Source organism: Phoxinus phoxinus (assembly GCF_949152265.1).
Source record: "Phoxinus phoxinus genome assembly, chromosome: 14".
NCBI classification, from domain to species: domain Eukaryota; kingdom Metazoa; phylum Chordata; class Actinopteri; order Cypriniformes; family Leuciscidae; genus Phoxinus; species Phoxinus phoxinus.
The window spans coordinates 30222946-30236704 of record NC_136889.1 but is presented as its reverse complement, the minus strand read 5'-3'; the positions used below and the strand labels follow the sequence as shown (position 1 = coordinate 30236704).

The window sequence follows — 13759 nt, the reverse complement described above, 5'->3', positions numbered from 1 at the left end:
CTGTCGCTATAACTGACAAGCTACGCCGCTCTCACGCCACACCATGTTCTCACGCAGTGAAAAACATCGCGGAGCAGAGAGGACACTGACAACACACTGACAGGCAGGACAGACCAGGTTACTTTTCGGTTACTTTTAATATTAAACATATAAAACAGTCTCACCTTTCAAATTTGGTCATTTTTAAAAAGAAATTTAAACAATAAATACGGTTTTGTGGCTCTTTAATGTGTCTGACAGATCGCTGTAGAGCATCAGTTAAAGCTGCTCAAGAACCGATTATCTCTTCCTTCTAGTTCATTTATAGCATCAAATAAACATGAATGAACATCAGGAGGAATGTTGTTTTAACCGTGGAAAGATGTCAGTACACTCCGCTTCTCAAGTTCAAATCCTCCCATGTTAATCTACTAACTCTCCTGACTGCTTTGTCGGACAAAATGGCGGGTGGTGAAGTGTCATTGGTCAGGTCACCTGTCAATCAAGCTCCCTGCAAAGGGTCAATTAAGAAGTGTTTAAGAATCTGTTCAACATCGCTCAAAATGCTGGTATCGTCACGCGTTTAAAATTTTAGTACCGACTTGGTACCGAAGTCAGTACTTTTGACAGCTCTGCAGGAGGTCAATGTGCCGGCGAGCTTTAGCATATCATTAACAGCGAACTAGCAGGGGAGTCTCGAGTATGCCAGGTTGTCCCGGTATATTTTTCTGTTGATATGAAAAATCATAGATTTAGCAATATAGCGGGTGTATGATGATTATGATGTTCTGATGAACTCTAAGCCTTTCTCCACTGACGTTCGGAGTTGTTCAAAGCGTTTGTAAGCATGCTGGTTTTTAGAAGGCAGCTGTCTGACTCCGAGATGGCAAACGGGAACATAGTTTGTGTAACATTAGCAACACATTATTAGCGGTTTTATAACAGTCAAGCAAACAGCTAATCATATTAATTACCGTTGTGTCTGGCGTTGTAAAGAGCGATACCATTGTGTACTCCGTAAGTTGGCCGAGTGGGTCTCTGAGCTGGTGTGATTGAGTGGAGGCGGGGCTAATTAGCATATTCATAGATCCACGTATAAATGAAGCAAGGGTGTAGAGACTATTTTAAGGCGTGAAGAATTTTTTTCACAGGAAAAAAACTTTTAAATATGTCATTTTGGTGATCAAAGATAAGTTTTAAGGGATACAATTATTGACTACAGGGGGACTAAGTTAAAATTCTGCCTACAAGAAACCTAAGTTATATCAAATCTACCTGTCTGCCAAACTTATCTATCTTAATATTCTGCCATTAAAAACAACTTTTTCACAGACTAATCAACAATTCAAAGAGAAAGAATAGGGCTTTCTAATAGGGCTGGGCGATAATTGTTAAAGTTTATATAAATTTGTATTAAATCAAAACACAGAATCCCCTAAAAATTCAATAGAAAAACAATTTATGGGAAAATAAAATGGATTTCATGGGGCCCTAAATTAAAAGGTATCTACTCTGTGGAGTTTACATGTTTACATTCATTCTCAAGGTCTAACAAATATGTGGAATGTCATATGATATGGAAACAAATATTGTGATAATGTTTTTGGACATATCGCAAAGCTCTAATTCCAAGACCGAATACAACTTTGTTTTAGGAGATTGTGGCAACTTGTCCTTTTTAAAACCGCTAAATCCAGATTAAAGGTTTCCTTGTACCTTCAAAATTTGTACAAACGTTTAGGGCAAAAGGCCTGAAGCTTTTGTTGCTAGTCACGCAAGGGCTAAAACAAACAAACAAAAAAAAAGCCTCAAAGATCTAGTGTGAAATTTCTGAGGGGAAAAAAGCTGAGTCAGGAGAGGACAACACTCCTCAATTGCTTCTTGAGATTTAAAACCACATTTCTTGTCATGAGACAGCTGTTGGTAACAGGCATTCATATTTCCAAAGATTCAAACCATCGCCTGTGATACTGCCAGGTACACAACTGCTGCTCAACGGGAAAACCGTGCCCGAACTATGTCTGGCGATGTGCCTCATTTTAACCAACATGCACATTTTCAACTTCTCGCACCATTTAATTGTGCAGTAGAAGGTGTCTGTTGCTGTCTAAGGGTGATTTCTACTCTTTCCGAAGCTAATTAAAGCTGCTTTCAGACCGTTTTAAACATTGCACACCTTAAAAAGCCTCACAGCTGAGCCTTCTATTTGTCATGCCAGAACTAATGACTGTGGCTGAGGGTTACAGCTTTATGTGAACAGAAGGGATGGAATTACAGCACATACTGACCTTCACACCATCACATGCCCACACAGATGCTGCATAGCTTCCTTTCAGAGGAATCTGACATTGTGCAGGCAGATTGTACACTTAATTAAGCTGCTTTAATTAAACCTTCCTCTGCAACACAGATAAATCAGGTCTCCAAGTCAGATGTGCTACAATTGTGAATTTTGATAATGTTGAACATTCACAATAATTGTGAATGTTGAAGTATAACATTAGTACTAGAACTGGGTACTATAATGAATATCAATCTTTATGTATTGATGCATTTATTATTTTTGGCCATTGTTTTCTAAAGATACTAACATTTTTATATAAAATTGTTAGACAAGAGATCACACATTTTTTTCCGTGTTTGCTACGCATTGAATATGCATGCAATATTTAATGTTGCCAAATTAAATACCACCAGAATAATCCTCACATACTATACAGTGATTATTTTATATATAGGCAGCTCCACATTTAATCAATCAATCATTTTATTTCTAAAGCACATTTAAAAACAACACAAGTTGACCAAAGTGCTTTACAGACCCAACCTTACAAAACATAGACACAAACACACACCATAAAACAAAACAAAGCACTAGATAAACCACATGTAGCTGAGAACAGTTAAAAGCAGAGAAGAGATGGGTCTAGACATTGCTAAATTTTAACATGTCGTGTGACTTTCAGAGATTCATATTGTAACTATGTTACAGTCAAATATTTATGATACTTTTCAGAGTGTGAGCAGCTGTTCTGTGTAGTTTTAACCCATATTCAATAAAAAAAGTAGTATTAATTAATAACTTTAGACAACTGTTGCAATTTTGCCAGATTTTTACTGGATACCAAAAATTTGAAAAGATATGTTTGACATTTTGTATTGACATTTCACACTTTTCTGACTTTTTCTTGCAATTCTGACTTTATTAAACTCAATTCTGACTTTTTTTCTCGCAATTTCGAGTTAATATCTCGCAATTCTGACTTTATAACTTGCAATTGTGAGTTTATATTTTGCAATTCTGTCAGAATAAATCAGCAAAAAAAGTTTATATCATGCAATTCTGAGAAAAATTGTGAGATAAAAAGTCGCAATTATCTTTTAAAATGTTTTAGTCTGCGGTGGAAACAAGCTTCATTAATTTAATGACAATAACAATAGAGTTTAATATTTTCCACAAAGCGTGAAGGGTCTGGATTGCATAAGTTTGGATAGTCAGACAACAGGACATTCTGCCGTCTGCATTGTTTTGTGAAGTGGCCACCGAGCCAAAGTGACGCCCATTTCTGGATAATACACACTTCCTCTTACTGTTGATTCAGACAGAGATCATTCTCAGTTCCCTGATGACTTGCATACAGACCTAGTAGAACAGCCTGGTTAAATAAACTCAGCTTGTAGAGAGGACAAGCAGAGCGTGTCATCCTGTGAGCCATGAGTTGTGTTGGGACTTGGTCTTGGTTTAGTTTTTGTACCTTGCCAGGTTTAAAATCATGAAACATGAAATACTGTTCACAACCCATTTCCATAGCAACAAGATGAACACTGCAACAATAGTACAATATGAATGTATATAATGTTATACATTAACAATTAAAAATGATGTGATAAACTACCGGTAATAGTGATTAAAATCAATATTGAAGAATAATATGAATTTATATTTTAATATTATGAATATTATTATCCAGCTAGTGCGTGTGTGCGTGCGTGCGTGCGTGTGTGTGTGTGTGTGCGTGTGTGTGTGTGTGTGTGGAAAGTAGCACCTGTACTTTAAATTACAGTTTAGTGGTAAAATATTCGACAGCTCAACGCCACTACTGACTAATCAGAACCAAGTATTTCAGAACCAAGCTACGCAATAAGACCAGGAATGTGTATTGTAAAAATGAAAAAGGGGCAATTTTGACTATGACCTTAAACCGTTAAGGCCCCGATATACTTTAAGCGAAATCGAAGAATGAACTGGTGTGTCATTTCCAACAAAATCAGGCCAAAACATGTTTGTTTCTGAAGTTTATAACGGCTTTTCCAGAAAAGTTCACTGGCTGGTTAAACCCCTTCAAACTACCATTGGTCCGTGGCGAATGCGTAATAGGTGGGTGTGGCTCTGAGGCTCCGCCGCCTTTGACATGGAAATCTTCTAATTTCTTCTGTTCTACTGGAGCCACTGAGCTCCTGGCCCCGCCCCTACTTGATGACGCACTGGAGCCACTGAGCTCCTGGCCCCGCCCCTACTTGATGATGCACTGGAGCCACTGAGCTCCTGGCCCCGCCCCTACTTGATGACGCACTGGAGCCACTGAGCTCCTGGCCCCGCCTCTACTGTCAATGACACACTGGAGCCACTGAGCTCTTGGCCCCGCCCCTACTTGATGATGCACTGGAGCCACTGAGCTCCTGGCCCCGCCTCTACTGTCGATGACGCACTGGAGCCACTGAGCTCCCGGCCCCGCCCCTACTGTCGATGATGCACTGGAGCCACTAAGCTCCTGGCTCCGCCCCTACTGTCGATGATGCACTGGAGCCACTAAGCTCCTGGCTCCGCCCCTACTGTCGATGATGGACTGGAGCCACTGAGCTCCTGGCCCCGCCTCTACTGTCGATGACGCACTGGAGCCACTGAGCTCCCGGCCCCGCCCCTACTTGATGACGCAGTGGAGCCACTGAGCTCCTGGCTCCGCCCCTACTGTCGATGATGCACTGGAGCCACTAAGCTCCTGGCTCCGCCCCTACTTGATGACGCACTGGAGCCACTGAGCTCCTGGCTCCGCCCCTACTGTCGATGACGCACTGGAGCCACTGAGCTCCTGGCTCCGCGAGTTACTGTCAGTACTATTAGTTACTACAGCCTACAGTTTGCTAGCTATGCTTTCGTCGTGGAAATGCGTATTACCTGGATGCGATCACTTACAAAACAGATCAGTGTCCTTACTTAAATTTAAATTTGAAAAACAAAACAACCATATCAAGAAGAGGTGGATTAATTCTGTGAAGAGCCACCTTGATGGAGAGCTGAGGATCACCACCAAAACCCGTCTCTGTAGTGATCATTTTACACAGGATAGTTTTATAAACTTTTGTTGGAGACAACTGGGATTCACTGATAATCCGCTGTTACTGGTGAATGGGGCCGAACCGTCTATCTCCCGCTTCGGCCTTCATCCTCCCATCCCGCGAATGGGCGTGGTTTCAGCGCAGCCAGCGGACACGCCCCCCAGCATTGGGAGATCATTTTTTAAAGATTTTCATAGCTTATTTTATTTACTTGGCAGCTTTTTTTATCATTGAAATTTGGCTGGGTGGCTAACACATTTTTCTGTGGTGTGACAAACTCAGAACATATACTTACTTAATTTTGACTTTACAGGGACTTTAAGTGCCGTTTTCTCAACGCTGTCATTTTTGTGTTTATTTTGTTATTAGGAGGAAAGCGTGCAGCACATATTTACATATTCAACTAAACGCTGCTGTCAGCTAACAGTATATCGCTGGTCACATATTTCAAACTTCTTTTTACCTCTAAGGGAAGACTGAAAAATAACTTGGCCGTGAGTATATCGGGGTCTTTAGGTAGAGTAATAGACAGCAAGGCGTGAAAGACAGACAGAGTTCATGGGAAAAGAAAAAACTAATTTTGTTGATGAAAAAAAAAAAAAAATTCCTTCCTGAACCAGCCAAATCTCAGTAAATCTCTTTCATCATGCCTGAACTGAAGACGACTGTAAGAGAACATCATGAGACAACTGTGTATCAAAGAGAGCTCTGTAGAGACGTGTCATCTTCCAATTAGAGCTATTTCTGGAGGCCGATTGTCAGCTACGCAAGACAAGGATGCACAAACACAACTAATTATTTAGATAGTGTGTTTTCATACCCGAAACTGGAGTTGGTTTCATTCAGTGGTGTCCTCATTCACAGGTTCTCGGGCCCAGAGCGTCTCTGAAACACACATTTGCTCGGGTTACTGAAATGCGATTTGTCACAGTTTTGCAACATGATCTATGAAGAGCAAGACATTTAAAAATAAATATCAGCATCAAAACAGGACAAGAATTTAATCTAATCCAGATCATCTGGTCAGAAAATCCTGACATGCATGTGAATAATAAAAGTGAAATTTAGTTATACCCCAAGCGATTATACAGAAGAAAATATACATACATTATATATATATATATATATATATATATATATATATATATATATATATATATATATATATATATATATATATGCACGCACTGAATAACTAACAATAGACTGTTGAGATATTGATATCTAAAATGAATTCAAAAGGTTTTCTTTAATCTTCAATCAGGTGAACCTCTTGTTAACACTTCCAGCCAATCAGATTTAAACATTTATTGCAAAAAGTGAAATCTAGAGAAAAAAAATTAACAAGGATTTTATGTTAAGAATGTTTTTGAGTGACAAAATAAATTGATAGATCAGTTTTACATAGATTTATTAAAACAGACAGTTGAAATGAATCTCTAATGCCGTTTTTTTGCTCCAGAAACACTTTAAAACATTTGCATGCATAATCCTGAAACATAAAAAGATCCCAGCTCAATAGTGAAAAACAGCATGAGTAGAAATCGGGATAGTATAAATGTAAAACATCACATTAGCATCTGCTTTATAAATTGAATTCACACACTTTGTAAACTCCAAGTGAACTCCTGCTTTTTTTTTTTGGTCTGCCACGAGACATCACATGTTATATTCATATTAATAATATCAGTCGGCGTGTTCACTCAGAAATCACCTCATTCAGTCACAATTGTTCTTCTTTGCCTAATTAACACAGAGACTGCTCATTAGCAGCGTATCCTCCCTCACACTTACACAGCAGAATAATGAACTCCAGCACGACACACACACTGTGTGCAAGGAGTCATTACAGCAAATGACTGTATAGAGTGTCAGGTCACTGGAAAAGGGACAATTTGGTTATATATTATTCGAAGGTAAAGCCTGTAGATAGAATGACAACTGGTACATGCTCAGGGTAATAAGCAATAAGATAAGTTTAGATTAAGGACACTGCATCATAGTAGAGATTTTAAAAAAAAAATGTTGTCAAATATTACAACAAAAGGAAGTACAACATGGAGTTTAGGAATTGTGCCCTTTTCCTTAGATAACAGAATGTATAAAAATATTTTCATACTCCTGAGGCGTGTTCAGACCTTTATTTTGAAATAGTGATGAACATGAAAAATCATGAAAGAATGGTAGAAACCTCAGTTTGTTTTCATGCCAAGAGTTCACAAGATCCATTCAATTCTTTTAGAAAAAAACATTCTGAAAATGTTTTAAATATAAAGAAAAAACGAATAGAATCACCATTTGTGATGTGGCAGCGAGCTACAATGCACATACGTGATCTTTTTGTGTTTCTTAGAGGTTGAATTCATTTCAAAATCTGCCAAACCATCCTATACTTCTGACTAGGAAGTCTACTTCATAAATTGTATGAAAATTGTAAAAATAATGGTTCAGATCACTCAAACAACATATGGAAATGGAGGCGCCCTTATATGGGCAGTAATGTCAACTAGTGGAAAAGTTTGGTACTGTGCCCAAACTAAATCTCACTGAAAGCTTATTTTTTTTAGATATCAACCTAAAATTTTAAACAACTTGTTCAGGATTTTGGCTTTGATTTTTTTGCATTTTTAGAGTCCACCAGGTTTTGAAAATATATATGTTATATAAAATATGAATAATTAAATTTTTAACATTGTACATTTTCATAAACTCAAACTTCTAGAACTTTTTTTCTGTTTAACTTTCTTTTAATTTAATTTCTACAAAAATCTGCCAAATGTCTTCTTTAAAACAAGACCAACCTTACATCTATATTCCAAAGCATTCTTGAATTACAACCATTTAAGTTCGGAATGTGCATTTTCATGTCGTTGTTTGCCCAACACCGAGGAAAGAAAACATGAACTCACAACTGCCCTGATTTAGTCTCTTAAAATAACTAACAACTTTATTTCTACTTTGGAAAGCAAAAAGTAATTTTGGAAGAATATCTTTAATGATCTGTCCAGGTTATCAGTAAGTAACAACTTTCTACTTCAAAATGTCACGCTTAATTCAATGTATAACTTGAAGTTTATTTTAATATTCATAGTTTAGTACTGTACATGAAATGGGCTGAAATCTTATTATTTGTATTTGTTTTTCATAAATCATTACCATTGGTCACACTTTACACGTGTCTGTGGGTTTTGTAAATCTTTAACCAATGAAAAAAGGGCTTGTGACTAAACCTCGTCTCTCCATTGGACCCTCAAACTGTCAGTCAAACCTCATAACTCCGCCCACCTCTATCGTGAATGAAATGCAGCACAAATTTTGTACCGTTTACAATGTAAGTGTAAATAAAGAACTGATAGTTTGAGTAAGTACAGCGCTTTCTTTACTATATATAAAGGCTAATGTTTAATGTATTTGAGGAGCGGAGAAGATAATCTTAGCATTGGTTATCAAATCACAGTCAATACTGTCTGAAATATCCTATGTGCAGCACTTTGTCTTTAGTAACATGAGATATTGACCAAATGACAGAAAAATACTAAGCGCCCACATAGCCACAGTAAACTATAATCTGTAAGTTGATGAAAAGGTACTGAGATGCACTTACTGCCTCAGATTCGGCCGTTCTAATGATGGACAGAACACTTACAGTCCTGTAGTCAAGGGTTTTCAAAGTGGGAGCCGCAGCAAGTTGAAAAAATAAATATATATATATATATATTATTATGAGAATTGTTATGAAATAGCATTATAATAATTTGTCGCAAACCCTATCTGAACATTATACTTTTAATGCTAATCTATTAGAGATTAGGCGACCGGCCGGTCAGTCTGACATATGCCGATTTTATGCCGGTCAAATGCACTCGGGCGCCGCATGATTAACATCGCGCAACATCAGCATCACACGTGCACACGGACCACACATGTAGGAAACCTCGTGAATTACGTCCGTTTCAGAACGCGAGCGGCGCGTGAGCAGCGTGTATTTTTTCCGGCGTGCATGTTAATCAATGAGTGCGTTCACACCGCGAGCAGGAGCGTCGCGTGAGCAGCAGTGAAGCGGGGCTTTCGGCGCTGCTCACGCTCAATTAAAGTGAAAGCACATTTTTGATCGACAAAATAAATATGATTTCACACAAAAAGTGCCTAAAATGCACATTGCATGTCTAGTGTGTTTGAACAAGAACTGGAGTAGGCTAAGTCAGAAAAGAAAATAAAGACTCAATATTTATCGCAAATTTACCCATTTAAACTTGTTTTTATTATTCTGTTTGGGTAAAAGTATATGGTGTTTTATAATAAAAAAAATATAAAGAAAATAAATATTTGTGTGTGCTATAGTGGTTAGAAAAAATTAAATCGGAATCGGCTAAAATCGGTATCGGCAGGTCAAACTCAATGACAAATCGGAATCGGCCTAGAAAATCTGATTGGTTACAAGGTCGTTTGTGACGTCAGAAACACCAGTGATTTCAAACGTGTTTTTGAGACTTGTCTTTTTTTCATTGCCGTTTTAAGGAGAAAATACTCAGCAATGCTGTCGACTTATGAATTTACACATGGTTTGTCTTCAAGCATATTAAAAACACCACATAGACATATCAACAACATTAAAAGCTTAATTTTCACCACTGGGGGACTTTAAGTACGAAATTTGCTGGTCAAAAACCTTCTAACTCCATTTGAACTTGATTTAGGTAAAATGTTAATAATACAAAGACACATTCAAGAGTCTGATCATACAAAAAGCCACATTATCAATGTTGAAGACACTGTTTAATTATAATTAAAATATCCTCCCGTATTTATTTATACATTTATTTTTATTATAATATTTCCGTTTCCAATATTATAATGAAGGTTTGGTCTGTTTACCCCTTCTAGCAGTTCAACTAAACACGTTTTGCTTGAGGATTTATTACAAAGTTCAAAGTTTATTTGTCACATACCAGTTATAGTTCATATAACAAGCAGTGAAATGTAAGCCTGGTATTCCTATAGACTGTGCAATAAAAACATACCCTAAATTATTATTTTTTTTAATTACAACGATTTAATAAATATATTAATAATAATAACTAGTAAAGTACATAAGCAGTGCCATGTATTAAACCCTATTACTTCTGCAGTTTTGTCATGTCTTGAATCTTCACAATCTCAGGGTTTAAAGAAATCTGTGCCTAAAACGTACAATGTATGACTTTATGACATTCACTACGACTTGAAACTTTCACTACGTATATCATCAGTGTGTGAATAGTGAACTCATGACCTTGGCGCGGTGCCCTGCCCTACCCATGAAGCACTGCTGCAATGCCAAAACATTCTCAATGTAATTACATTTTCATCAAGGAGACTGTAAATTACCCCTGGAGATGTTTGCAAGTGTCAGCTGGAAAACATTTGCTCTCCCTGACCTGAAAGCATGCAATATTAAAGTACTGTTATAGAAGTGTTTTTGTGTGTGTGTGTTTTTTCCTCAGTATTCAGAGTCGTCTGCTGTGGATGAGATGCCTCTCCACAAGATATGACTGAGAATATCAAACTAGAGGCCTGTGGCAGTCAGCCATTCATGACAGTGAAAGCGAGACCCATTCACCTGCACTTCCCTCAAACACTCGCTGTTCATCTCCGACTGAGAGACAAGGACAACCGGCGAACAAAACCGCTCTTATGTGTCGTCATGCCTCAGAACACTGTTATGTTTATTAATAAATGACCCTGGTCTTATTGTGTAATAACGTTCAGAGTATTCTTTAAGAAAGAGTTTGTTTTCATAACTGTTCATTAAAAATGAAAAACACTCTGTCCCTGTCTTGTAAAAAAAAAAAATGTTCTGACGTAACCTAGGCTGTAGGGAAGTAAAATATTAACTGATAACGTCACACTCACAACATAACATGTTTTTAGCCCTTCACAATCCAGTCTAATCTTGTCCCGCTCTTAATTATTTCCACAGGTAAACATGTCAACCTTAATGCTAACTGAATCTAAATGGCTTTTAACGGCACGAAAACATGTTATATTGTACACTAAAGTTCAAAAGTTAAATATTTTTTTTTTTAATTAAGAAATTAATACTTTTATTAAGCAAGGATGATTTGATGTTTTTTCAAATAAATGCTGTTCTTTTGAATTTTCTATTCTAATCCTGAAGAATACATCAAGGTTTCCACAAAACTATGAAGCAGCACAACAGTTTTCAACAATAATAATCAGAAATGTTTCCTGAGCTGCAAATCTGCATATTAGACTGATTTCTGTAGGATCATGTGACAGTAATGATGCTGAAAACTCAGCTTTGATCACAGGAATAAACATTTTTTAAATCTTACGGAGTCCCGACCCAAACTTTTGAACGGCAATGAGAACGAACATGCCCACTTTTCACAACAACATATCTGTCCATTAGAACAAATAGAGAAACACAAGCCTGCCAATCCCAGCTGGCAGGATAACCCTCGATACATGAGTCAAGCATTCACTATCACTGTGCAAACAACAGGAAACATGGACGGTAGATCAAACGATACAGGGATGGTTACTCAGGCCAACAGATGATTCAGTTTGTTCATCAACATGTTCATCGACTGCTGCAACTCTCAGTACTAGAGGAGGAATTGAGCGATGAGTAGAAGAGAAACACCATTTGCCTTGTAGCCCGAATTGTAAGTGTGCTAAAAGCAATGGTGTCTGAGAAATGTTACAAGGTCCAATAACAATACCCACAAATGTATTCTCTATATGCTGAATTTGAAATCTGCAGAATGGATTTAAATGGGTAAAATATGTTAAATGGATCTGAGAATACTACAATACTATAGGGCTGTTTTCGACTAAGGATTTTCATAGTCGAATCTGATTCGTTAGATTTTGCCATAGTCGACTGATAGTCGAACCTTTTTTTTTTTTTTTTTTTTTTTTAGATAGCAGCTAGATTTTTTCCATTTCAAACAAAAGAGCTAAAAAACACATATCACACATATATCATAACATTTCATAAACATGAGGAGCAATATGAGAGAGAAATTTGGTGATCGTTGTTTAGGTAGGCTACATTAAACCACGTAAAGCTTTTTAACGCACATGAGAACCGCGTGGAGTCAACTCACAGCCGCTCCGCAGCCCTGCTGAAAATGTGAAGCAGAAACGCTTAATATCAGATAACGTCCATAATAATTGGACTCCGGGTTCGATTTTTTTACCATTTTCAGTGGTTATGAGGAGCAATATGAGAGGGAAATTTGGTAATCGTTGTTTAGGTACATTAAACCACGTAAAGCTTTTTAACGCACATGAGAACCGTGTGGAGTCAACCCACAGCCGCTCCGCAGCCCTGCTGAAAATGTGAAGCAGATTTTTGAATACATTTTTATTTATTTACATTAATAAGCTACAGGACATCGTCTTTCAAAACATGACCTGCGCGAAAGCGAAAAAATAAATAAAATTGTACCCAGCCCTTCTGACAATGCGAATGCGTCTCTGTCCCCAGCACATTTCAAACCAAACTGACGCCCATGTATTCGACTATGAGGTTCATAGTCGAATCAGACCTCTCCGAATCGAATCGTCGAATCCTCGACTATTAGAAGTCAGCCCTACAATACTATGAAACACAACAACAACAAAAATTAGCCAAAATATTAAAATCAGTTACTGTTAAACAAAGTATTAAAAACTGTTTTTGTTCATTGAAAATAATAAAATAAGATTAAAATAATAATAGTCAAATAAAATAATATTAGTTGAAACCTTGAACTTATATAAACTGAAATAAATTAGTTGTACTAAAATGAATATAACTGAAATACAAATAAATCTAACTAGAAATATTTGTAAAAAAACCAAACAAACATAAAATTACTAAAACTATACACTTATGTTGTACAGTTGTATGTTTTTGTTCAAAATTAACTTAATTTAAATGAGTCAATACATCATCAATACTTCTTCCAAGAACATGTTTGTGTCTTACCCTGATACACTATGGTAAGTCTATTATACGTGTTAATATTTTAGACCTGATGGGATGGTTTTCGTGAATTTGCGGATTTGTGTCACTCACCCGTGTGTCTCATATCTGTAAATAGAGAAAAGTTGCTCCGGATACTTTGATGAATGTGTGCGTGTGTCTGGTGTGGGAGGCAGTGCTGGAAGTGGGGCGGTACTCACCGATACGCAGTACCGGCACTTCTACATTTCACTCTAAAGCGTACCTGCACTTTTTCTTGCATGTAGCCGGTACCAGGGTTCGAAATGAGGGGGGTCTGGGGGGGTCCCGGACCCTCCATAAGTCATTAGGGACCCCCCATAATAATTTATTTTTGGATTTTGGGGGGTCCCCGACAAGTATATTTTAACATTAAAAATTAGTGTGAAAATTATAGGTCTTTAGTGACGTTTTATATTTATAACAGTAATTTATTTATTTTCTAGCGTG

General features: G+C 37.3%; 2 protein-coding genes across 3 annotated transcripts in view; one reads left to right on the top strand and one right to left on the bottom strand.

Moving 5' to 3' along the window:
* The window catches only part of dlk2 (delta-like 2 homolog), a 528840-nt gene that overhangs the window by 383348 nt on the left and 131733 nt on the right, over window positions 1-13759 (top strand). The gene's annotated exons all lie outside the window — the stretch shown is intronic.
* The window catches only part of tjap1 (tight junction associated protein 1 (peripheral)), a 121768-nt gene that overhangs the window by 56244 nt on the left and 51765 nt on the right, over window positions 1-13759 (bottom strand). For both annotated transcript variants that reach the window (XM_079634635.1, XM_079634636.1), the window contains exon 3: window positions 6137-6201. The gene's annotated coding sequence lies outside the window, so the exon portion shown is untranslated. The remainder of the gene's footprint in view (window positions 1-6136; window positions 6202-13759) is intronic.